Below are 24,261 nucleotides of genomic sequence, written 5' to 3'. Positions count from 1 at the left end.
GCAAGCTTGAACAGTCAAGATCTTACTGTATTTGGCACCTATTCCATAGCGAGTCAGTACATTTTGATGCTTCCTAAGTCATATGTCCTCATTTAAAAAACCATCTGCATTACAGAATAGCACAATGTCATTTATTTCCAAATGGTGGAAATTTGAAAATAGCACTTATAACAGCTATCCTTTTTTTTTTTTTTTAAAGATTTTATTTATTCATTTGACAGAGAGACAGCCAGCGAGAGAGGGAACACAAGCAGGGGGAGTGGGAGAGGAAGAAGCAGGCTCCCAGCGAAGGAGCCTGATGTGGGGCTCGATCCCAGAACTCTGGGATCACACCCTGAGCCGAAGGCAGACGCTCAACGACTGAGCCACCCAGGCGCCCCATTATAACAGCTACTCTTAAGAAATAAATAACAGTACATAGAAACTTCTTATGTAAGTTTCCCATTGATTGTATTTCCAGGGGACACAATGGTTTTGGTCTTATCCACTTCAATGCTTCCTATCTTGTTTTTAATCTCAAAACCACACAATGAGCTTCTGCCAGTTACAAAACCATTATTATTCAACGTAAAACAAAACAATACACCATACAAGGCACCTAGAATTAAAGATAGAAAAGGTATAAAAGTGGTGAGTGAGGCACTTAATTGGGAATTCAAGAGTGCTCTAAATTATGTTCTTAATGAAAAAATTGAAATATCAACTACAAAAATCAAAACAAAAACCTCTCCATTATAGATGACTAATCTGATAAGAGATTAAAGTGTGAGGGAATGGACTAAATTTCAATTAGTTAAAATGCGCTGGCATTTTAACCACCCCTAATGGAACCCTTTGTTGAGTTAGAAGTATCCTGCATGATTACAATAGGTCGATTATTCAAGCTTGTGAAAACACTGAATTTAGGTTTAATATATAGTTAGATAACTGGGTGGGACAGAAAAGAAATGCCAGCAACAATAGCATTCTCATTGGCCTGGAAATGCTTGAGGCATTTTATTTTCAGTATAAGATACTCCAGAGAATTTTATGCCTACACTAAAAGTAATTTTTCTAACTCCACCCAGTTTTTTCCCACTTGACACTTTAGAGTATAAACATTGAACGTGTTGACATTTGCATTCAATTCAGTAAAGTTTGATTTCTACATTTTCGTTCCTCATTACAATGTAACATTTTGGAGGGGGGTTAATAACAACAGAAAACTTCCTAAAATAGCTACTTTAATGAAATTTCCATTTGCTAACAGAACATTGAAACATCATGTTATCTGTCATTAAAATGTTTCTTTCTCTGCTACAAATTCAAATAAAAATAAATCTATAAAAAGTTAACATAGGACTAATTTATCCTACAATTCTATTTAATACACATTTGTAAAAAATTGTTTAAAAGCAAACTTCTAAGACTGATTTTAAAAGCATTTCCAAACAATTCCACATATTCTAGGGGTTTATGGCATATAATCAATATTTTGGATTGTCAGAAAACTTTGCAACACTTCTTGATTTGTTGAGCTGGAAAAAAAGTACTACTAAAGTTAAATCAAACCCAAATTTCCTAAGGCCTCACTGATTTACTATCCCAATGGTGGATTGAAGATGGCACAGATTCCTTGACACAACCTCCAGTGGAATGAAGGGGTTTATGTCTCCTCCTCTTGATTCTGGGTGGGCTCTATGAGTGCTCTGACCAAGAAAATGCAGCAGAAGTGAGGCAGTGCCAGTTTCAGGACCCAGGTCTTAGGACATTGACAGCTTTCTTTTCCAGTCTTCCAGAATGACATCCTGAACCACAAGGAGTCCTACTACCCTGACTACCCTGAAGTCACCATGCTTAGAAAGGTCATGTAAGAGACTTCTACAGGAGGTCTGAGATCAGGGAAGCAGAGAGATGCTTGACCAGCTCCAGAGGCTCAGTATGGAACAAACATTGTGGAGCTGAGGCAAGTCTTCTTGACCATTGTCCATGGCCATGATGATAACAGTGATAAAGTGGTTATTTTAAGCCTTTAAGTTTTAGAGTAGTTTAGTTATCTGCTGTAGACAACCGAATACCTCCATCTTGGTTTCTCTACTACCCCCAGATACCTCACGTGTGCTCTCTGCTCTTCAGTGTATTCCTCCAAGGTCAGGGGAGGGTTTAAATAACACCTCTGGGGGCGCCTGGGTGGCGCAGTCGTTAAGCGTCTGCCTTCGGCTCAGGGCATGATCCTGGCGTTATGGGATCGAGCCCCACATCAGGCTCCTCCGCTATGAGCCTGCTTCTTCCTCTCCCACTCTCCCTGCTTGTGTTCCCTCTCTCACTGGCTGTCTCTATCTCTGTCAAATAAATAAACAAAATCTTTAAAAAATAAATAAGTAAGTAAGTAAATAAATAAATAAATAAATAACACCTCTGTAGGTTATGCATCTGTGAGTTTGGAGTAGAGACCAGACATCTACATTTTTAACACTTTTCTTTATGACTAAGATGCACACCAACGTTGAAGAATGACTGGTATAGCAGAATGAGTAGGCTCTGCCACTCATTGGCTGTACTCATTCAAGCCCAAGTACACCTGATGAGGCCCTCTCGCTCTGACCTGTGCCACACTCTGGCTAATGTCTTTCCCAACTTACCTTGAAAGAGGCTAGGACAATAAAATTTGTTTATGCACAAAATGGATTTCTGTGTGACTAATGAACCCATATAATGCCATTATCATCACCAAATCCTGATTCTTAGTGAACACATGGCATGCTCAGTGATTATCTTATGTCCTAGGAATAAGAAGAAATATTGACATATACTACATTTTCTGCCCTTAAGCAGCTTACAGTTTATTTGATGAGTTAAAACCAATCATGAACACAAGAACAAAGGGAAACTTTTAAAAAATCACTTTATTGAAAAGCTTCTCCCTGGCCCCCTGCAGTTCCTATCAGAAACCCAATAAAGAGAAATGAGATTTGGATTGGACTGACTGAGAAATACACAATTAAATCTACTCCTTTTATGCAAGGTCTCCTTTTATGCAAGGTTTGGATGAATCCAGACGAACACAAAGCTCCAGATGTGGGCCATGTGCCTCTGTCTCCTGTACAATGTTCTGTCTGACAACTGTGCCTTTCATTGCTGGGACACTTGTGTTCTCAAGTTTGCTGGAGGAGTAGGTGAGGCCTTGCCCGTTGCATCAGCCAGTACCCACTGAACAGACTCCTGTGCAGTAGCAATCTGACAGAATTAAGTGCTTGTTTTCAAAAGCCTTCTTCCCTGTGAAGCACTGGTAAGCATCCTCCTCTCAAATTCCTCTCTTCATTTTGACTATCAGAAAGCATAGGGCCATGTAACACGTTCATAAGAACATTTATTCACCTGAAACTATTTCTAAAGTGTCCTCTTGTACCAGGCATCATTTTCAAACCTGAAGGAGGCAGCAGCGAGCAAGTTCAACAAGACTCTTGCTCTTGGGGAGCCCCACTGGAACTGGGGAAGAGAGGTAACAAAACATAAACACGGGACTGAACAAGAAACTACTTTACTTTGATGAATGCTCGGATGAAAATAAAGCAAAGGGAGCTGACAAAGATAACAAGAGAGCCATTTCAGACCATGGGGTCAGTGAGAGCATGTTAACTGTAATGATTTGATAAAACAATGTGAAGCTGGTATATTAGCATGTGGCATGTGATTAATGAAAGTATGCAAATCTATGTGCATTTATAATGCACATATGAGTGCCACGTTATGGAGTACAACAGATTAGTTGTGGGAAAGAATGAAATAATCAGGAATTGTACACTGAAGATGGACGGTCCATCAGTTATTGAGTCCTACTCTATGCCAGGTACTGTGCACCTACTAGCAACAAGACTAACTGTAGGTAGAATTATTATCCTCATGTATGATTGGAGAGACTGAGATATGAAACGAGTTAAATAAATGTCAAGGTTCACACATTTGGGAAGAATTGGATCAGTAAACTCAGCAGAGAACATTTATGGAGGGTTCTCTCTGGATAGAATATTGTATCAGGGTTTGTCGCAAGAAGCTTAGAGTAGAATTGGGAAGAGAAGAAATATGTCTTTATTTATTTGCATTTAATGCTTACTAGATAGGAAAAGGGGCTGGTATAGAGAATTGTGCACTTAAATAATACTGGCCTGGTTAATTAGTGAAGGCTCTATTAGCCCACCTCGTTTCTTAGTTTCCATAGATGACTAGAACCATAGTAAAGATTTCAGATGAGTGGAGAGAAAATTTCTCCCACGTTTTTTCCCACTACCATTTCCCCACTCCCAAATAGCTCCCCTCAGTTCAGCAGAGACCTTTAGAAAAAGAGGAAAAAAGAAAGGGCTGCCTGCCCTGCGTACACCTGTCACACATCCCTTGGTCATTACACTGTCTGTGCTTCACACTTCACACTCTGTGACTTTCTGATTATGTTTTGAGTATAAGTTTTCAAAACCCACTTTGTTACACGCAGTCCCACTTGGCAAGCAGTCCGCATTTATGTATTTCTTCCAATATATAAAATCGAGTCCTTTGTAATTAAATTGCTTTTTATTTTTCTGAGTGAAAATGAGAAATGCAAGCAGCATTCTCAAAAATGTTCCATTTTCGTATATCTGAGACTGTATGGGGTTGACTGGACAGTTAAATAGTTTTGAAAATATTGCTCTTATTACTTTCAATAAGGGGGATATTATAACATGTTATACAAATATGTTTTTTGAGAAATATTCTTTTTTTAAAGATTTACTTATTTAATTTTTTTAGAGAGAGAGTGGGGAGGAGGGGCAGAGGGAGAGGGAGAGAGAGTCACAATCTGACTCTGCGCTGAGCGTGGAGCCTGATGTGGGGCTCGATCCCACAACCCTGAGATCAGGACCTGAGCTGAAACCAAGAGTCAGACGCTCAACCAACTGCGCCACCCAGGCACCACAAGAAATATTCTTTTTATTTAATGCTATACGTTAATGGGTATGCCACTTTGTGAAGCTGGACAAAAGACACAAATTTCATCCTGGGCTCACAGAATACAAATGTAAAATGATGTCCTTTAAGCAGAAAATAAATTGAGCTACAGAAAAACAGATTTTATTAAACTATGAGTAAGTGACACGCTGAGATAATTTTTTAAGCTGTGGATGTTCATGAAGATTCACATCACTATTAAGTGATTTTTAATTCTAAGCCTGCAAGTTTTCCTGATATTTCATATTTCTTCTTTCACAAAGAGGAAGGAATATTTAAGTAGATGCCAACTCCAACTTGGTAAAATCATTATTCACAGAAAGCATTACTCACAGAAAAAAAAATCATTATTCACAGAAAGCACTGACTTTCAGTTGCTTTCATTATCTGTGAATTTAGGATCAAAGAACCAATTCAAATTATTTATTTGTTTAAGTGCCTACTAAATAACATTCAGTGTGATATTATCAAGGCGAAGGATAGAAAAGGATAGAGAAGGCACACAAAATCTAGTGGGGAAAAACAACTTGTATATGAAAACAGTTCCCTCCAAAACGGTAACTAAGAGCTATTATATATGAGCTAGTTTATGATTAGTTTTGAGAAAATTAACTAAATGGACTAAATTAGGCGTACAGCTCAGGAAGAACAAATACGAAATGTTTATTAAGCATTTAGTTGGTAAGACTAAATGTAACCACGGACTAGTGGCAAATAAACTAATTAATGTCCTACCTTATGAGTGCAGGGCAAATAACACACGAATAATCATCTGTAAATAAAACATAAAATGGAACCCTCCCCATTTGTGACACAGGTCACACCCAAAGGCCATCAACTGTCCACACCAAAACTACCTAAAAATTGCTGGCAGACCCAAGAGCACCTTTTCAAGGAGAAATGTCCCTTTCTTGGTGATCTCCTTTGGAACAACTGCTCCCCTCCCCCCCAGTTGCAGGATTGATGTTTTCCCCATGCTTCAAGTTTGTTTCCCCGTCCTCTTCATTCCTTGAACTAGCAACTGTCAACCAACCTTGTGTGGATGTTTTCCTATTTACTTTGTACTGCTGAATAGGAGTTGAATCTCACTCTCGATTTTATCCTCTGCCCAGCTTAGACATGGGACAGGACCCTGGCTCGCCACCCCCTCATGCACCAAGTCATGCTTATAGAATCTTTTGGTAAGGTTTGACCCTGCTGGTCTCATAAGCCATGTCCTAATGTTGCCTCTTTGTATCTCTGAGCTTCTTTGAATTACTACCTAGACACCCTAGAAATGGGGAAGGCTGCTGATTTACCCAATTTCTCCTCTATTTCTTGGCTACTCAGAAAACCCACTACTCAGAAAACCTCTAGAAACCAATGTCTAGATAGTTCACCCACACCATCATATCCTAGAGCTCAGCTCAGGAGACACTTGTCCCCAGAAACCCCAGAATGAAGACATGACAACAGTGAAGGTGCTTTGTGGTGATGGACTGCTATCTGCAAGACCTGGACTCTTTGTTGGGTCTACCACTGTTGACTCCACCCACATTCAACTGTAGCAAAGATGGGGAATAAAAGAACTGTGAACACATTAACACTATCTGTGTGGGTGCTAGGGATATGAAAGTGAGTAAGATATGGCTATGTTGTAAAAGAATCTGTAGTCTAGTAAGATTTGTATATCTCTACTATATTAGTGGAAGTTGAGATAACAGCACACGCCATTTCTTTCTACAACTTTCCAGAGTCAGTTAATAACCATAGATTTTATAGTATCGAAACTTGTATAGCATGGAAATTACTTCATGTAAGCTAGTGTTTTGCAAGTTCTTCTGAGGTTTGGAAATATTGTGTCTTCTGTGATATGTTTTGGTGCTCTCTTATTACTGAGATTACACTGCATTTATTTATAATCTAAATACCTAAATTTTCTAAAAATCATAAAAAATGTTCACATATAAATGTATAATATTATGGCCTACATATATTCTATAATGATGTAATTTGTTGTCAATTAGCATTCTAAAGCAGATAAGGTAAGATAAGTAAACAAGTAGACTGAACAATAAAAAGTCAAGATATGAAACAAATAATGGGAATTTATTGAGCTTATCATACTGCACTATTTTGAATATATGCACTTCTTAACACATTAACATAATTACCCCAAAAAAGACAATACTTATTTAGATAGGAATTATACTCTTGTTTTCTGCATTGGAAGAGTTAGTGACAACAACAGAAATTCCAAATCACAGTTACTTAAAGACTTAGGCATGACTGCCTGACTGCAAAATTAGCTCTATAAAACATATAGTGAAGATTTTACAAGTGTAATAGAATGAAGTGCATGAAGCAAAGGCAGATAACATCCAAGCAAATTTGAGCATTTTTAATTTATTGTAAGAATCTGCTCAAATTAACAGTTTGCAATTTTTAGATCATTACTAGCAGGGAAACATTCTTTTCAGAATTAATATTTCATAAAACTTTTATGCTTTACATTTTGAACTTGGTGAAAATTACCAGGAAACACCATAATCCCCACCCTTGAGGAAAGAATAAAGAAAATTATAACAATTTAGAATATGTTTATTTTCAGAACTACCTCCCTCCCTTAATAAGAATTAGAAAAACTGCTACAATTTTCCCAACATATGTAAAATTCTATGACCAAAATTAAAAATGTAAGCTATAAAACAGCATTACAGGTATAAGAGCAAGCTTTCATATTATTTGTTCACTGTCATCTTTGTGCCATTTTATTATTATTTTTTTTGCCTTTGTTCAAGCTGTACTCTCTAAATGCAATGTCTCACATCTTGTATCTAGTCACGTTCCATTGGCTCTGTGAAGCCTCACCTCAAAATGACATCTTTCTTCTCTAATTTTCTTTTTTTTGCTCAAACTATTATGCTTTTTCACTACTTTAGAACTTTATAATGTACTATATGTGTATTATTTGTGAGTTCAATACACACACCTTCCACAAGTTTTGAGCAACTAACCCTTTATATGTGCCACCATCGTCTTGAGCACAATTCTAGGAACACAGTGATCCCTCAATAAGGGCCTGATTGTTCCTTTGCTTGAGTTTTAGACCAGTGATGAGGGACGCATCACTTCAAAGTAGCAAGATCAACACCATTGTCTCATGGTCAAGCAATTCCAGACTTGAATTCTATTTTTTTTTTTTTTTGTCCTGTTAGAGGGACAGGGTGAGGGGGTAAGGGCAGAGGGAAAGGGAGAGAGAGGATCTCAAGCCCACTCTACACCCAACATGGAGCCCGATGTGGGGCTTGCTTTCATGACCCTGAGATTATGACTTGAACCCAAATTAAGAGTCAAACCCCCAACCAACTGAGCCACCCAGGCACCCCCAGACTTGAATTCTTGATTCAGTTTCCTTCAGGTAAACTTTGACTCAAGAGCCTTATAGCTGGAAGCAAGTGATGAGATCTTCTGGGAAAAAAGGCGAGGAAAAACCATGATTAAGAGGAACTAAAGATAGATGGAACGGCTGATGTGAAGCACTAGTGACCTGGAACTGGGTCTATTTTCTGTGTCTTCTCCCTGTTATGTTACACCTTCCCAGACACATCGGGGTCAGTCAACATACCAGGCTTTGCGTGGGCCTGTTATGTCTGTCTTCTTTTGGTCCTAATATCAGGCAGAGGCCCAAACTACTAGAGAGGAAAGGAGGCGTTCAATACTCACAATTACGTTGCTGTGGCAACTATCTAGGTTTGCCTCCTACTTAACAGTGTCTTTAGAAATGTGAACATGCACTGGCATGCTTGGGGATCTTTTTAAACTGTAGATTTAGATTCCGTAGATCCGGATGGGACCTGAGATTCTAGATGTCTAATATGCCTACGGGTGCTGCTGGTGCTGCTGGTCTAGAGATTACTCAGTAGATTCGTGCCCAGAGGTTCCGACTGAGTCGGTCTGGGGTGGGCCCTGAACATTTATCCTTTATGCTCTGAGAACCTTCTGAGTGATCCAGAATAGAGCCTGATTTCAGAAAAACTGAAATGGATCATCACCTTACAAACAAACACCTTTTTTAAAATACAGCTGGTGCTGAGTGGTAAGGACATGTGATCGTGGAATTTTTGACCACTGGTCTATGTTTTAAGGCAAATGTCTCGTTTTCATCATTTCAAGCTATTTGTCAATATATACAATTTCCTCACTACTCTAATTATCTCTCTCTCTCTCTCTCTCTCTCTCTCACACACACACACACACACACAGTACCATCTTAATGCAAAGCAAGATCAAATGGTCCAAGGCCCACTGGACTCACAGTAGCCAAAGGATCCGCTATATCAGACTCACGCAGGAGCTTTTAAGAAATGCCAAATTTCAGTCCCCATCCCAGACCCACTGAATCAAAATTTATATTTTAATAAGATTCTAAGGTGATTTGTGTGCTCATTAAAATTTCAGAAGCAATGCTCTAATGAAGAAATTCTCTTGCACATCTTCAAAAGATTCACACTAAACCATTTGATCAAAGGGATAATTCTAATATAGTGGCCAAAGCACTTAAGAAAATGAATGTTAGTGTCTAGCCAGAATGAATAATAAGAAGGAATGCACTACCGGATTCTTTTTGTTTTGTTTCAGCAAGATAAAACTGAGGTTACACTGAAGAGCAAAATAGTAATTTCTCAAGGTGGTCAACAGCTTTGCTATAGGAAGGCCTTTGTCTCAGATCAGCTGTGCTGAATCAGGCTGACCCTCTTAACAGGGAGTAAATGATTCGCTTGTGGTTTCTTTAGGAAAGAGGGGCAGAATTCATGGTGACATGTTTATTTCTTCCCTTTTGTCCCTTCTGCCATCACTTTATACCTTCCTTAAATCCTGTACACTGCTTTACTGGGATGTCTGCCCAGCAAACACTGTTACAAAAGTAACCAATAGTAGGGACAGGGCCCACGATAGAGCTTTTGACTGGTGCCAGAAATGACTATAACAGCCTAAAACTCCAAGTGTGGCCCACAGACCAGCAGCGTCTGTGTCCGTCTGTGTCCCCTGGGAACTTGTTAGAAATGCAGAATCTCAGGCCCCAGCTGAGACCTATGAATTAGAATCTGTAGTTTAATGAGTTCCACAAAAGATTCATATGCATCTTAAAATTTGAGAAGCAGTGGTATATAACATTATGTTAGATATCGTCCCTCTATTAGTGTGGAGAAGTAGCCATATGCATGATGGTAAGTCATGGAATTATTCACATAATGTACCACGGGTGGGAGACTTGTTCTTAAAGAAAAAAATCATATATTCTCTACCACTTATCCCAGTGCTACTTCATTCTGTGTTACCAGTTTCTAACTTACATTGGATTATCCTCTTAATTTTTTATAGATTTTATGACAACTTTGTTGCCAAACAAGATATTAATTATATTTCCTTAGATGCTATACACCTAACCTAAGTCAATCCGTGTGGATGGAAATACTTGATGTATGCCAGTTATCTCAAAAAATCAGAAACTCTGCAAGTATCCAAACTCTGTTTTTTCAAACATGAGATAAGATGAAGAAAAGTTGCATTTGTGTTCCAAATCCTTCTTCCCAGCTGTGTAGACTGAACACAGTTGAACTTCTCCAGGACTCAGTTTTCTTGTTTGTCAAATTGGAATGGCCATGCCACACTTTGGGGTTTGTTGCAAGTACATCTCTTTTGCTTTTCTTTATATCTTCAGTAGCCCAGGTAAGTCCCACAGAATGGTTTTTGGACAAATGAATAAAATGTATGGAAAAAAGCCTTCCTGGCACATCATAAGTACTGCATAAATATTTGTTTCTCTCTCTTAATAATGTAACATTTTCCATGTAGATTCTTTTGATTCCCCAAATATCATTCCATGTTAAGTTCATATACTCAATGATTTATCCTTGTTAAATATACTAAAAAATACAATTGGATGTTTATGTATGTGTATGTGTATACCATGTATATAGTCTTCTATATAGTTTTATATATAATAGAAAAAATATATATACTCATCGTCATTGTCTTCTTCTTCTTCTTCTCCTCCTCCTCCTCCTCCCCCTCCCCCTCCCCCTCTTCTTCTTCTTCTTCTCCCCTCCTCCCCGTCCTCCTCCTCCTCCTCCTCCTCCTCCTCCTCCTCCTCCTCCTTCTTCTTCTTCTTCTTCTTCCTCTTAACAACTACATATAGTTACCAGATATCTACAGGCTTTTATTTTAGTCACTATTTGATTGCCTGGCACAGACCAAAGCAGTAGTGTACCAAGGGGGGATGAAGGTGGTCTGGCCTGTGGAGAATATTTCATCACTGAAATTGTTTCAGTATTATGATAATAAAAAGTAGAACAATTTTGGTGACACATAATTTTTTAAAATTCTTTCTGGCCAGTGCACCTCCTCATTGGCTGAACCTGGGACCTCCCAACCTTCACCAATCCCTGAAGGCCCAGAAATGGCCAGCTGCAGTCCCCAGCCCAAATGCAGAGTCCAATGATCACAAAGCATCATTCCTCTGGTGCTCCGAATGAAAGGGAAGCCTCAAATAAGGAGGCTTTATGGTTCTGTAGACAGTTGCTTCAGAGGTCAATACCCTGCAAGTTTTGATCCCCCCCCCCCCGCCCCTCCCTGCCCGTATTCCCTACTCTTTTCCTCTCATTCACTTTTGCTGATCTATCAATTTGTCAAGCACGCTCTTCACTCAAGACCTTTGCCCTTGGCATTCCTTCCACCTGTAATCTTCTTGCCCCAAATTTCTACATGATTTTCTCCCTCACTTCCTTAGGTCTCTGCTTAAAGGTCATATTCTCAGACCACTCTTTCCATTACATGCCATTACCCCCACCCCTCTCTAGCACTCCACCCAGCTTTATCTTCCTTTATGGCATTGAGCTCTACCTGGCATTAGATTATATCTTTACTTGCGTATTATCTATAAGAAGAGGGATTTTATTTTATTCCTGGCTATGTCATCAGCACCTAGGTCACTCCCAGGCACATAGCATGTGCTCAGTATTTGATAAATAAATAACTAAAAACCATCTCCAAGTCCTGCCCCTCTTTGCCCCTTGGGATTGAGAGTGAGCAAAGGTAGTAAGGATATTCTTGCCTAGTCTATAGTGCAGTCCAGGGGAGAGACTGATGGGAATCAAGACCATAGCAAACAAGCGTTTAATTCAACAAACTCTCCTGGAGGCATCAGTGGTGTTCTGGAGCACATGATCATTACTCGTCTTTAAAAATAAACCTGTCATGTTTCCATTTGAGAAGAAAGTCACTCCATTGTTAAAATGAGATTAAAGTTCTACCCCAGGTTTATGTATAGGCTCAAAGAATCAAGCTGCTGAGGGCCCAGCCTCTTCTTGGGGAATAATGACACCATGCCTTTAACTCATCTGAATCACATTTTCACCCACTGAGCAGTTCAGACAAAACCAATTACATGATGTCATTTTCTATTTTGAAAAGGAGGCTGAGATGCGTGGATGGATATTTACTTCCCATTAGCGTACCAGAGCTATGGCAGGCAGCTTGATCTTTGTGCTAATGCTACCTGTTGAAATGATAACTAACAAGGCTGGGCTGTCAAAATCTATTTTCTACCTACGTGTGATGCTTAGCTACTTAGTCTGACATTGTAAGGAGATTCCGGAGATATATAAATATGAACTGGTTATTTGTTTTGTAAATTAAGAACAGATCCTTGGCTCAATAAAATTTGCCTTCCAGGAATGCCCAAAACATCTTTGAACTAATCTGAAGAGAAATTATTAAGGAAATTACTTAAAATGTTGATATATTAATTATTAGTCTGGGATTTAAATGCATAATTAACGTGCATATGTCATCTTGTTTCCTTTGGAGATAACCAACTCTAGTCCACCATTACTCAAGTTAATTTCAACATCATAAATATAAAAAGGCAAATATCTGGAGATAGTTGTGGCAGAGAGAGTTGCATATTCACAAAACCCATTTCTTTTAGGCACGTGGTTAGACTACATGTCCCAGGGATAAGATGTGGCTGCCTCACTGACTTCTTGCCAGCAAGTAAGGGCTAAAGTGTATGCTCAGAAAACCTTCCTCTGATGACCCTCAATGCTCTTTCCCTTTTGGCTTGCTACAGCCTAGCAGGATAAATTAGAAGTCCTTATTTTAAAATGAGGGGCCTACAAAGTGTTAGGATTCTAAGACTATAAAATATGACTTGAAGAACAGTCCACCACTAAAAACAACAAAACAAACTTCTATAGTATGAAGGTACTGAGATTTGGGGGGTTTTCTTTTATAGTTTCTAGCTCCAAAGAGGGTGATGGCCTCCCTCCTGGTCCCTCTCTTATATCATGTCTTTATAATCTAGCACTTTGATCCATCATTCTTCAATTATCCAAAATATGTGAGTGATCCCTATAAGATCTCAATGATAAAGAGAATTTTATGTTCCAGAGAGAGTCGTACTCTGAAGTGAAGGTATGCCTGGGGTTCAGATTAAGTTTTACCACATCAGTGTAGCTGGTGTAGATGACTTTAACTGTTATATCAGGGGTCGGCTTATACATCATCATCTGCCTCAGCTTAACAATAAAACTAAGTAATCACCATCACTGGGGCCATGGGCCAAAAAAAATAAGTATGTAAATTAAATGAGTAATGAAATACATAAATAAAATAAGTAAAATGAAATAAAAGAACAATGAAAGAAAAAGAACATTCTTTTGAGTTATATGTAGTGATTTAATTTGTTCCCAAATAAATTCCACAAAGGTTTGGAAACAATAATATCTTCACAATCAAGTTATCTATTCTTACTTTTGCCTTGAAACAAAAGTTCAACTACTTCACCAAAATAAAACAAAAAAATAAGAGCTGAATTTTATAATGAACACATTGTTAGTATCCTTAGGGAAAAATGTTTAAATGATCAGTTTTGCATTTATTATGAACATGGAATAAATTAAAAATCTTCTCTATCTTCAACCTGATGCAGTGAGAACTGACACAGGCTATTTTCTGCAGTTCTGGAGAGGGCAGTAAGAGAGCCAAAAACAACTAAGTTCTCAATTCCTATTTCCACAAATAGCTCCATTCCCTAGAAATTTATCAGAAAACATCAGATTTACCAAAATATCACATAAATGAGAAGATTCCCCAGAATTAAAATGGCTGCACTGAAGAAGTTCTTGTTCTAATTTAGCAGAAATAGAGAAACCAGCTAGAACACAGCCCATAAATCCCATAAACAGAGGGCTTTCCAAGCTTGCACCTTGAAGAGTGGTGTGTGTTAAATTTAGAGCTCTTTGGAATAACATAACAAAGCAAGCCTTCGAAATCTCATTCACTGAGGAGGGGGTCAATTAGGAACTCTAGTGAAAAAAATAAACATGCCTGCTTGCTGAGAGGAATCACAAACTATCTGTCTCAAATCTGCTCAGGTTTTTCCTCTTTCTGTTTAATTAATATGAATTTTCATTTGGTAAAATGTCAGGTTCCCTCCAATATTAATTCTGACTATGTAACAGGCAACTTCTTAATTGCTGCTTCTTCAACCGGCCTTTATCCCTGTCCCTATTGTCACAAGGGCTCTCTATGGCAATACTCTTTCTTTTAGGGAAATCAATGTTTTTAAAGCCACGCTTCCAAGTGTGTTCTGTAGAACACAATTCTCAAAGGAAGAGTACTGCGGAAAGAAAATGGGTTTCATATTCATGCCTGCCCCTCCTGAATACTTGCAGCGTTCATTTCATATTAAAGGCTCAAGAAAGCCCTTTAGTTAAGACACTGCCTTCCATTTGCTGAGTATAAGGTTCCCCAAACTTATTAAGCCATATAGAAAGTCCTTTGGTATATTATCTATTAACATTCAATGGAACAGTTTGGAAAATATTTATATTAAATATGGCCTAGAAGATATGAATTAATTGCTATATTAAAACCAATATGTAGGTTACACATGATATCTAACTAATGATGGGGTTCAGGACACCCTATCCCAAAGTATTACACCTTGGTATTGAACATTTTAAACTGAAGGAGTTTGAGAAAACAAGAAACAAGAAAGAAACGAAGAAAGAGAAGAAGAAAGGGGGGGGTAATCAGGAGGGGGAATGAACCATGAGAGACTATGGACTCTGGGAAACAAACTGAGGGCTTCAGAGGGGAGGGGGGTGGGGGAATGGGACAGGCTGGTGATGGGTATTAAGGAGGGCACGTATTGCATGCTGCACTGGGTGTTATACGCAAGTAATGAATCATGGAACCTTACATCAAAAACTAGGAATGTACTGTATGGTGACTAACATAATATAATAAAAAATATTATTATAAAAAAATAAAGTTAACATGTAAATTAAAAAAAAGAAAGAAAGAAAACAAGAAACAAAAAGGTTACTCTGACCTTCCCCTTGCTTTTCTCCCCTGAAGCAGGTCATAAAACTCTCATGTGAGAGATGCCCTCGCTATACTTGAAAGAAAGGAACATCCTTATATCTGGAGACAAAAGGATGCTCAAAAGAGTTGTAACAAACAGGCCTTGCCAAATTTTCCCACTTATTACACTTACCAGGTGCTAGTTGACTTACATTTCTCCAAGACTGTTCACTCATCACCAAATCTAGTGTAAAAATACTCAGGCTTAACTGTTCCTTTGAGTGTTCATTTTCATATGAAGGCTTGAGTCATGTAAAACTGATATGAAATAAATTTGTATGCTTTTCTCCTTTTAATCTCTCTCTGTTCCTCTGATTTTCAGATCTGGCCAGGAGCCCTAAGAGGATGGAAGAAAACTCTTTCTTCCCCTATACTGGTAAACTAAACTTTAACCTGTTTATACTCTGAAACTTAGTTATCATGTTTGTAAGGATTCCACACTATTTGATTCTCTCTTATTTTTTCAAGCCTCCCCTTTTGTTTCATTGTGGCCATTTCAGCAATTACTCACCTTAACCAATAGTAAAGGGTTAATAAAACAAAACAAACCTACAAAAATGTGACTCAATTTTTACAACTCAATTATAAAAAGACAGCCCAATTTAATAAATGAGCAAAGGAACTTAATAAACACTTCTCTAGGGGAGATATATAAATGGCCAGAAAGATGCTTCAAATCACTAAGATTAGGTAAATACTAATCAAAGCCACAATGAGATCCCACTTCACACCCATTGTAATGACTATAAACAAAAAGACAAATAATGACAAGTGTTGGTAGGGATTTGGAGAAATTGGAATTGTCACACACCGCAGGTAGGAATGTAAAATGGTACCATTCCCTAGGAAAATGGTCCAAAGCTTCCTTAAAGTTCGAACACAGAGATACCTTATGACCTGGGAACTCCACTCCTTGGTATATACCCAAGACAAATGAAATGGGAGAAAGGCAATGAAGGATTGACAGTTGGGGATGCTTGAGAACTGGTTACCAAATTAGGAAGCAAACAATTCCTCAGTGAGATACTTAAAAAGAAATCCATACCTGAAGACATTGCAGTGAAATTGCAGAACAACAAAGACAACATGAAAATATTGAAAGGAGCCAGAGAAAAACATAATATAAAAGGAAGAATGACAGAAGTGACAGTTGCCTGGCCAACAACAGCAGTGAGCACCAAACTGGGGAATACTCTTGCCAATGTGCCAAGAAGCACCAGGTGTGAACCTGGGACTAAAACCCAGTGAATCTAAAGGAGGCCATTTTTACTCAGACCAAAAAAACGGGAAATGTTTAACAACACATCCTCACTAAAGGAAATCCTACAGAATGTACTTACAGGCAGAAGGTAAATAATCCCAAATGCAAAGCCAGAGATGTAAGGAAAGGTAAACCAAGAAACTGGCAAATATGGGAATGAATTGAAGTGATTAACAATAAAAATAAAATAAAAGTTTTAAAGTATTAAAAATGTCTACTTTGTGTGGTTAAGGAAGATACAATTAAATATTGGACAATAATAGCTGAAGCTTAAATGTTTAACATATTTCTGTTATTCATGGGAAAGTAATGGTTTTGGTTAAGTAAAAATTAAGCATTCATGTTAAAATTTCTGGGGTAACCAAGAATTAGAAAAAAGAGTACAGTATGTAATTTCAAATTAGTTCAATAGGGAAAAAGGAAAAATAATTAAACCTGGAAAAAATTGAAATAAATATAGAGCAATGAAACATGAATGACTGTAGCTAATTACATCAACATAAACAAATTTCAAGTAGTGTTATAGAATGAAAAAACAAATTTCACAAGAATGTATATAACATGATTCCATTTATATTCACTATGGTTCTTTCTAAAGGATTCTCAAGCATGTAAAATTAAATACTATATTTTTAGACCTGTTTAGTATGTAGTACTAAAAAAAAGGATGGGAAAAATAAGCACAAAATTCAGAAAAGTGATTACTTTGGTGGGGAAGAAAAGGAAGAGATCAGGATGGGTTGCACAGAGGGTTTCTAAGGTAGGGCAAGCCGGTGGTAGCTGTATGCACATTCATTTTATTGTCATTCTTTGTATCTTTTGTATTTATCATGAACATTTTAGTATATGTTCAATACACAATTAAAAGTACATGCATACCTATCACATACCCGCCCCCCACACACACCCTGGTATCCTGCTCTGTGCCAGGTCAGACTGCTCCTGGAAAAATGCATTCATTTGTGGAAACTCCACTTTAGGCAGGCAAAGGAGGATAGCGAGGTGCCTAGAAATCAGAGCACCTAAGAAATAAATGAACAAACTGCAATTTTTCATTGGAGAATGGAGAAGTCAAAGCACTCAAGATAATGGCCTTCAAATATCTGGATGCCTTTTACAGGGTCAACTGGTTAGATGGATCAAAGGGAAAAGTTAGTACTAATGATGCCAATTTATGGAGACAGACTCAGGTTCATTAAAGGAAGACATGTTTGCCTTCTTTCCCAGACACAGCCCAAAGATTAAATTTCCACAACTTTGAAGGGGATGAAGTCTTTCCACAAGGACACATTTGAGCTCCCTAGGAGGATTCGGGTATGAGATAACTTTCAAAACATAATCTCTAGATATTATAAAAACTTCCATTTGGGTCACTTTACACTTCATGGAAACATCTCTCTTGCTTTAAGGACATCAAGTTTTTAAAGGCTGTCCCTAACATTTTTTTTAACATATTCAATTATATTTTACACCAATATGGTCATTTTTTACAACATACTTCTACATTGGCTTCCAATTCCCTGGTTTCTTCTTCAATTGTGAAAATATTGATGTTTGTTAAAGAGGTTTGGCTCAAATAACAGAAAGCCTTCCCCTTCATAACAACATGTCTGCAGATACGCTGTTAAAGTTGTTAGGATTCTGGGCTCTTAATGTCTTTCTGGTCTGATATTTTCACCCTGGGGATTTTGATTCTTGGTCACAGGGTGGTTACTCCACTTCCAATTCTCATTTATTCAAGGTTGGAATAACAGAAAGTCTTCTCCTCCTTTGCCTTTTTATCTAGAGAAATAGGTTCTCATTTTCTGCTTATTGGCAGCCATAGGTCACATGGTCTATCACCTGAGAGATGATTAGGAAAATCAAGGGCTTTGCATCCAAACCATACTGGGGATGGAGGTGAGTGAGAGAGCATGGAGTACAGGAGGCAAGACAGTCAGTCTAAACTCTGATCTATTTTCCTGCCATACGAACTCGAATCAACACAGCATTGATTCAGCCTGGAGAGACTATTAACAGTTATAGTATCACGTTGGCTTTTACATTTATCCATATTGGTTGATTTATTTTGAAATGTATTCTAGAATGAAGTAAAATGTCTATAAAGAAACATTGATGAATGCAAATAGGAAGCTGAATTCACAGCAGTATGAAGTTTTAAACAAAACATTGAAGTTATTTAATAAGATCTATGGAGTTTGTTTAGGAATATATAAAAGCAGACAGCTGCATTACAAGCTATCAACACTTTAACTAAGAAACAGAAAATCAATTTGTCCTCTTTCAAAAATGCCTTGATTTGTCTTAATCAATCATTCTTAAATCATTCTGGTGAAGTTCCCAGTTCAACCCATTTATAAATCATGATTGTACAAAGGTCATTGGCTGGCTGCCCCATGCCATCACTGGTAATAAGAAGACTATCAATATTTTCAGAACTCAACACATCAGCAAAAATTAAAAGAGCTTAAAGGTTTGTTCAGCCTCAATGGCAATTCGATGAATTTATATGTATAACATGTTTAGAATAGTGTTCTGCATAAATGTTAGCTATTGTGATTTTTCTAAATGTTAGCTATTGTGATTTTTCTAAATGTTAGCTATTGTGATTTTTCTTATGTCCATGAAGCAGGCAATGCTTGTGAGATCTATCTATCTATCTATCTATCTATCTATCTATCTATCTATCTATAAAGAGGATATGAAAAAAACAAAAAAGCTACCTCAAAGCAAATCTGTTCAAGAAAAACAAAAAAGAGAATGTGTCCTCTATTTGTTTTTTAGAGTTTTTTGTTTGTTTTTTTAAAAGATTATTTATTTATTTATTCAAGAGAGAGGGAGTACACAAGAATGAGTGGGAGGAGAGGGGCAGAGGGAGAGGGAGAAGAAGACTCTCCGCAGAGCAGGGAGCCGAATGAGCGACTCGATCCCAGGACCCTGGGTTCATGACCTGAGCCGAAGGCAGACGCTTAACTGACTGAGCCACCCAGGTGCCCCTCTATTTGTCTTATCACTGCAAACAAGGGGGAAATTTGGTATTTAGCAAGTTGGAATGGGTTGTGTTTAAGCTGAGGTAAATTTATACAATTCCAAACACACTTAGCAAAATATGTGTGGCACATTTTTATGAGAGAATTAAATCAAACGATTCAAAATCCCAACCCAAAAATATTATGTTTATTTCCACATACAACAGAATGCAATGCAGTCAAATAAAAGAAACTTGTTAAAGTCTTCCTCCTTGACCATCAAAACGGTTTTCTCCATATGAGGAAAGACACAAAACTGCACATGGTTTTGTGTTATTTAACCTCTCAATTAGACTACAATTGTGTCCACATAAAGTATCTTTCTATATTGTTTCACCCCAAACAGAAATATTTAGGAGGGAAAGAACACATGCTGACATTACAATAAAAACTGCCATTTACAGAACATGAGCAGTTGAAAAAATGATTTGGCCAAAAATTTCATGTGAACAACACAGTGACCCTGTGCAGTAGGTATTACCATAATCATGATGGCTATTTTGAGACGACAAAATTGATGCTTAGTGGGATTAAGTGATTTGTCAGAACTTATCCTGTAATTGGTGGAGGCAGAATTACCTACCCACCAAGTCTTGTAGTTTTGAAGTCAAAATTTTATTATATGAGAATTAAATGAATCAGCTCCCACACCTGTAGACTCTTTTCTTTCTTCTCTTAATAGAAACGTCAGTTACTATGCACACGTAATGTTCTTGGCCCTATGCAAAATTTTGGAAGTTCAGAGATAAGTAAGAAGAAACCTTTGACCTTGAGATCACCCTTCTTGAAACTGGGAAAAGCCAATGAACTATAAAGACCTTACATTAAATCCTCTGGCATAGTCAAATAAGCTATTTAAATTTAAATTAATTAAAATTCAATGAAATTTCATTTCAGTTCCACTGCTTTGGAAGCAGCAGATAAGGAACACTTCCACCATTGCAAAAAGTTCTATCAAAGGGCACTGTTCTAGAGCCTTTGTACTTAATGTGTGATTTCAGCATCATCCTCATCACCTGGGAGCTAGTTAGAAATGAAGACTCAGGCACCAACATAGACCTATTAAATCAAACCAATGACAAGAGCCCCCGGTGATCCATATGCACACTGAAATCTTAAATGGGGTGCTTTAAAGGAAAGCTTCAAGAGCTTTCCCAACACACTCAAAATCAGTAAAATATGTGAGCTGGTGAGTGGGTGAGGGCAACAGTAAGGAGCATTTAGCAGAATATAGGGAACTTTCTATTTTTAGAAGTCAATATGGCCAATAATAAAGATAGGGTCAATAATGAAGATAATGGGGGTGCCTGGGTGGCTCAGTTGTTAAGCGTCTGCCTTCGGCTCAGGGCGTGATCCTGGCGTTACGGGATCGAGCCCCACGTCAGGGTCCTCTGCTGGAAGCCTGCTTCATCCTCTCCCACTCCCCCTGCTTGTGTTCCCTCTCTCACTGGCTGCCTCTCTCTCTGTCAAATGAATAAATAAAATCTTAAAAAAAATAATGAAGATAATGGTTATCAAATATGGATGACCTGTATGGCAGGCATAACACAAGAGAGAGACCGTGTACATATGTTAAAGTATACACTTCTTTTGGACAGAGAATTCTGACCAGAGATTAGTGCTCATAATACATTCACTCTGTGTTTGGATAAATGTTTGGAGAGAGGGGGTATTTCCAGTGAAATGTAAGCAGGCAGTATAATCTACAAGAGGAGTTCACAAAGCTCTGAGTGGGGTGCACTTAGGGCAGATGCACAGGGAATCGGCAAGCATATGGTATATATCTGAAAATGATATTCTAAACCATGTATAAGAGGATGACTTCCCAGCTCTTAGGCAAATGCCAGGAAAGTAGTTCTGGAGTGCCTTTTGATTGATACTGGATGATGTCAATATGAAACTGTGGCCAAGAAGTCTAGAAAAATGCTATGAATTACTAAGAAGGATTTGGGAAAGTACCAGAAAACAGAACTCACCCTTAGTATCTCTGCCATAGCCTCCTTCTAATCTTAAGTTTGGAAGAATCATTTCTACCATTTTCCATTAATGGAGAAGAACGACAAGTTCTCAGATCTGCACAAATAAATCTTTTCTATCCAAAGAGACCAAAGGAGTTCAGGAAGACAAGACTTCAGCTCACAAGAAATTTTGGAACTTAAACTTGCCATCAAAATTGGTGTAACATGAACACATATTCAACTGTCACATACTGACATTCATAATTTTGGGTGAAGATATTACACAATAACTTGATTACTCCTCTTCCGCTATATCTGGGAAAAACCTATTGAACATTCATCACTCCCAGATAATTCTAGAAATCTTGATGGTTGTGCCATGCAAGGTGGTAATTTGTGAAATGACCTTAAATATGGTGGGGAAATGAAGAAGGCCACGCCCTCCATGGCTGATTGTGGCATGCAGTGCTTTCGATAATCTGAGGTCATCTGAGATTCCTGGAACAACCCCATTAGATAATTTACATAGTCACACTTTTTCATGAGCATCATAACCATCGCATTAAAAATGTTAGTCTAAACAATATCACATGCCTCTTTTATATCAAGTATATTTAATTATCATTCTCTAATAGTATTTGAAGCCCTACACTATATGAGGCATTCACCATTACCTAAACCACGCCCATACATAAAACTCAAGTGGCTATTATCTGGTAAAGGCAGCAGCAACACATTGCAAACTAGGGTCTCAGGCATCAAGTTATAAAAAACCAAATCAGAAAAGTAATTAAGTATTCAACATCAATAATTTATTATATATTGATTCTCTACGAACTATATGAATCCCTTTCCAAAGAAGATGATTGAAGGGAAAAAAAAATGATTTCTATGCAGATGCACATTCAGATCCAATACAAGCACTATGCAAATGCCTAAAGACAAAATTAACTTGCTTAGCCAAAACTTCCCCTCGGAGACGAGTAGACAGATTTCTGTGATTTGCTACATAAGTATTTTTCGGTTCATATTGTAGCTCATTGTCTTTCTACAAAGATGGATATGAATAAATACCACCATCACCTCCTCCTTCACACCAATCACATTCTTCAGACACAGCTTTTAAGTTGTCTAACGGCATCAGTGTAGCCCTATGCCTCCGTGTAAAAGCATGACAAGCAATTCACATTTTATTCTATGTTGGCTTTTAATTCTATTGAAATAGAATCTAAACATTTCATGGAGTAGACACCATGTTATTAGAATATTTGGTAGAGTGTCAAGCTACCAAATAATGCTGGCATATTATTTCATTATTTCATTCATCTGCATGAGCTCCTTTCTGGAGCGAATGGCATGTTATTGTTACTGTTTCTTAAGTGGGAAAAGTTAGCTTTGAAGGTCAGCCTCCTTGCCTCTAAAGAAAGAACTCTGTAAGTCCAGAATTACAACCTTGAATGTTTTTCATCCCAGACACGTAATGTAAATAAGGTAAACAGGCCAAACTGAATATGTAATAGAAATAGGCTGTGGAAAATCAGGGAACACAAGTTCCTGTTTCATCTGAGGATGGTGGTATAGCATAGTGGTTAAGGGTAAAGGCTTGGGAAATTTCTCTGGGCAAAGAAATCTGCTTTCTCTTGAAATTAGCCCTTCGAGAACTGTGTGGAAGCTGCCATTTCCATATATCAAGAAAGGAACATGTAATTTTTGAGAGAGAAGGAAGCTGGGACATTAGAACCTTATCACTAAGGTAGAAGAGGAAGGGATGAATACAATACTTACTAAGATGAAATATTCACTTACTCATTCAACAAATATTGATTGGTCATGAGAAACTGAGTATACAAATGGACAATGTCAAGATTATATGTGACAATATGACTCTGACCACAACCTCTCCAGCAACCAAACCACGAAGCAAAACCATAACCTCTGCAGTGATCAGCCCCAAATAGTCATAAGTTGGTCAATGGATTTTGTCCCTATTATTGCCCCCCACACCCCTTCCAAATCAGGACGAAACACAGAAAGCTAAATATGCTTCTCAAACCAATCACATCAGGTAACTATTTCTACTTAACTCCAGTTTCCCCATACCAACAACTACCAGTCAGAGCACACCTGAAACTTTCCCTTTGTTTTATTATAAACCCTACTCCTCTGTCTGCCTTTGAGTCTCTGCCAAATGATGGTAGCTGACTCCCTTGCAAGCTCTAAATACATAGCCTCTGTTTATTCTCATTTGTGTGGTCTTCATTTACTTCCAAGAGCATATATTAAAAGCAACTTTATAGAGTGATCCAGTAAAAGGATGGGAAGAAAGATTTTACAAAGAGGAAAGGCACTGAGAATTATGCATAGGATGACACATGGTAGATGTGTGGGGCTGTGCTTGGAGGGCAGGGTGTGTGTGCATGGGTGTGTGTGTGTATGTGTGTGTACACCTGTGTGTACTTGGGACTGTAAGCATGAGGTGAATTTGAATAAAGAGGCTAAGAAGATCACAATGAGTATTAAATGACAAACTTGCAAGTCTGTAACTTTATCACTCCACTTATGGGCAACAAAGTAAAAGTTTAAATAGGAGAGTAATAGAATTTAACTTGGATTTTTGAAATGTTACTCAAGCAGTAGGACA

General features: G+C 37.9%; 1 protein-coding gene across 6 annotated transcripts in view; it reads right to left on the bottom strand.

The window, feature by feature from the left end:
- Positions 1–24,261, bottom strand: part of PLCB1 (phospholipase C beta 1) — a 661,927-nt gene that overhangs the window by 355,722 nt on the left and 281,944 nt on the right. The gene's annotated exons all lie outside the window — the stretch shown is intronic.

Source organism: Ursus arctos, unplaced genomic scaffold (genome assembly GCF_023065955.2).
Source record: "Ursus arctos isolate Adak ecotype North America unplaced genomic scaffold, UrsArc2.0 scaffold_16, whole genome shotgun sequence".
Taxonomy (NCBI): domain Eukaryota; kingdom Metazoa; phylum Chordata; class Mammalia; order Carnivora; family Ursidae; genus Ursus; species Ursus arctos.
This window is presented reverse-complemented; position numbering and strand designations above follow the sequence as displayed.